This window comes from Piliocolobus tephrosceles, chromosome 19 (assembly GCF_002776525.5).
Source record: "Piliocolobus tephrosceles isolate RC106 chromosome 19, ASM277652v3, whole genome shotgun sequence".
Lineage (NCBI taxonomy): Eukaryota > Metazoa > Chordata > Mammalia > Primates > Cercopithecidae > Piliocolobus > Piliocolobus tephrosceles.
In genome coordinates, this window is record NC_045452.1 from 23,001,746 (window position 1) to 23,005,296 (window position 3,551).

Sequence of the window (3,551 nt, forward strand, 5' to 3'; positions counted from 1 at the left end):
TCTGCCAGGGCCGCCCCCGCCGCCGCTCGGCCTTCTGGCGCGCCGGCCCCAGCGCCTCCCTAGAGCGCCCTCTCGGTCCCGGGCTGGACGCCGAGGGGGCGCGCCGCAGATTTGGGGACCCCGAATCTGGGGTCAGAGGGCAGTTTGACGCTCGTTTCTCCTGCGGGGCCGAAGGAGTGCCGGAATTTCAGCTAAACCCTGTTCACAAGGACTTCAAGCCGAGACCTGATCGGCCTGCACTCTGGGGTCCGAAATTCCCTTTCCAACCCCCTGGGGGTGTGTGGGTGGGTGATCGAAGTCGAGAACACCAGCGACACTTTTTTTTTTAAACAAAACTTTATTGGTAATAGTTTTCAAATATGTTTACAACAGCACACTGTTCAAGAGGAAGTCTCGTCCTTCGCAGCACACAGGTTGAATCGCCCCCGCACCCACCCGGGGCCCCACCCCAGGCCTGAGAACTCCTCCTGGGATGGAGAGAAGTTACGAGAGGGGGAAATATGGGGATGAATGGGGTGGCTCCCCAGCGGCTCCCCACTTTTCTATTACGAGAGAAAAAAGCACAAATGAGACAGTGGGGGAGAGGTGATGGACAGCTGACAGCTAAGCTGGAGGAGGGGCGCCCAGGATGGGGGAGGCGGAAGCTGGTGGGTGAGTAAAACAGGCAGCCCCTCCCCAGCAGCTCTATCCTTGAACCTCGGGCCATGGCGTTGGGGGACTTGGCCTCTTCTGTTCCTTTTTGCAGGGATGCCCTCCCCACTCAGCTGAGGGAAGACTGGACATTAAAATCTAGCAGAGAATAAAATTAAGGAGTTGGGGGAAACGCTGTTGGGAGGAAAGACTTGGGCTTGGGGCTCCCCCTCTGTCTTTTTGGGGGATGACTCCTCTTTGGCAGGGAGAGGGGCAGCTGCTTTGTCTGGCTCTCAAAGCCTAAGTTTGAAGACAGGTCTGTTGGGGAAGAAGAGAGCGGAGGCTTCCTAAAGGGGCCTAGACCTTCGCAGGATTGGCAGAGAGGATTCCCCGGGGAGGGGCCCAGGGGAGATTAGCAGCGGGGAGGTTCAAACCCCAGCGCCTCCCTTTCCAAAGTCAGTCTGCTTCTCTTTAAAATGGATTTGGGGAATGGGGGGACATGGGAGGGGTGAGAGTAGAGGAAGGAGGGAGGCACTGGTGGAACTTAAATAAGATTTTAAATTGTTGTTTTTTAAAAAAAATTCTAGCAAGCAGCCCACTGAACATGTCACTAAAAATCTCTCCTTCCCAGTAAGGATTACTCCGAAAGGAAGGTTGGCGCTTCATTCATTTGCCCTTAGCAAGTGGGGCCTGTGGTTGGGTGGGATGGTGGTGTGGGTGGGGGCTGGAGTTAAGTGTGAGCCCCTCTTTCCACACCCTGTCCCTGGATACACCAGCAAGACCTGGTCTGGCTGGAGTTGAGAAACTCGTTTAAAACAGGCAGAAGTAGGCTGGGTGGGGCTGAGGGGCTGGGGAGCTGTGGGGCTGTGGGGAAGGAGAAAGGGAAAAGTGGGGGAGGGGGCAGGAGGGCAAAGGGGATGAGGGGGAGCAGCTGGTATTTCTGTCCCTCTGATTATCTGGGCTTCCTGCTCCCCCTAACCCTGGAGGGTGGGGTGGGGGTGAAATTAGATGCAAGGAACTCTGGGGCCCTCTGGCTGTTCAATCCAACCCTCCCACCCCCCCACCAAAAAAAAAAGAAAGAAAGAAAAGAAAACCCATGGGGGCACAGGCACACCCCTAAAACTCAGAAAACTCCTTGCCACACTTCTCATTGATGGAGACCCGGATTTCTTCTTCCTCATAGTCGTCAAAGTTACTCGTATCCCCAGGGCCTTTAAACTTTGGTATGAAGGGAGCTTCCACCTGGAGAGGGATCAAGAATCACCCAGACCTCAGCATTCAACATAATCATTATTACAACAATAAATGCGAATGGCCTAACATTCAAGAGATATTTACTCTGACTCAGGCCTGTGCTTACCATTAGGTTATGGATTCCTTTTAACAGCCTGAAACTCTTAATGTAGCCAACTCATCAAAGGCGAAATTATTTCCCAGAGAGAGGCATCTGCTGCACAAGGTCATGGAATGGCCAAATGACCCCAGAATCCCATTTCTAGACCCCACTGCTCTAAGCTCTCTACTCTAGGTTGCTCCTGAACCTGTGTTCTCTTCTCTTTCTCTCTATTGGCTGTCCTCCCTGACTTGTGGCTTGCTCCCAAACCCTCAGCAGCTTAAGGAGGGGAGACCCACCTTCCTCTGGTAGATGGCGATCCAGTCAGTTGTGGCAAACCACTTGTGGTTCTTGATATCGTTGACCCCATTTTTGAGGTTCCCAAAGCGCTTGGTGAGATCTACCTGCAGGAGGTTCCGCAGCAGGTCCTTCAAGTCAGAGCTGAAGTGGGAAGGGAACCGCACCTGGAGGAAGGGGTACAAGGACAGGGTGGGAAGCTAGTCTGGAACTTGGGGAGCCCATGAGGCTTCTTTCTCCATCCAACAGTCCTACTGGGTGGGGCCTCCAAAGCTGAGTGCCTGCTAGTATCCTGTAAAACAGCTCCTTGAGCCTACACTACAGTTTCCAATTTAGGAAGTGATACTGTGGCCTGAGAAATCTGCATTTCTTTAAAAACTTTAAAAATCGGCCCGGCGCGGTGGCTCAAGCCTGTAATCCCAGCACTTTGGGAGGCCGAGACGGGCGAATCACGAGGTCAGGAGATCGAGACCATCCTAGCTAACACGGTGAAACCCCGTCTCTACTAAAAAATACAAAAACCTAGCCCGGCAAGGTGGCGGGCGCCTGTAGTCCCAGCTACTCGGGAGGCTGAGGCAGGAGAATGGCGTAAACCCGGGAGGCGGAGCTTGCAGTGAGCTGAGATCCGGCCACTGCACTCCAGTCCCGGCGACAGAGCAAGACTCCATCTCAAAAAAAAAAAAAAAAAAACAAAACTTAGCCGGGCTTGGTGGCGGGCGCCTGTAATCCCAGCTAATTGGGAGGCTGAGGCACAAGAATCGCTTGAACCCGGAAGGTGGAGGTTGCAGTGAACCAAGATCGCGCCACTGCACTCCAGCCTGGGTGACAGGGCAAGACTTCGTCTCAAGAAAACACACACACGCACATACACACACCATATTCCAGTTTCTTCCTTCCTTTCTCTCTTTCTTTCTCTCTCTCTCTCTCTTTCTTTCTTTCTTTCCTTTTTTCTTCTTTTCAATCTGGAATATTTCAGTTTCTGCCCGAGTTGGAAATGAGTCCCTCTGCTGTGCATCCCAGCAAAAGGACACCTTAAATATCTAACCCGGGAGAGTACAAGGTTATTCCTGGAGTCTGGAACAGTGACTATCATAGGTGCTCAGTAACCGTTTAGTGAAGAATAACATCCCAATGAAGTCAAGAGGCTGGCGTAACTGGAACAGTCTGCATGAGGCGCAACGGGTTTCCAGCGTCCCTGGTTTCCACGTCACTATGGTAACGCCCCACCCTGCACACCCAAGGCGAACTACAATTCCCACAAGCGCCCGCGGCTTCCCCGCCCAAAGGGAGA

General features: G+C 53.1%; 1 long non-coding RNA gene across 1 annotated transcript; it reads right to left on the reverse strand.

The window, feature by feature from the left end:
• Window positions 1–317: 317 nt before the first annotated feature.
• On the reverse strand, window positions 318–2,647 carry LOC111548963. The gene is made up of 2 exons (XR_004228609.1): window positions 2,263–2,647; window positions 318–1,872 (listed from the first exon to the last, which is right to left on the reverse strand). It is a non-coding gene; the product is annotated as an uncharacterized LOC111548963 (long non-coding RNA).
• Window positions 2,648–3,551: the final 904 nt, after the last annotated feature.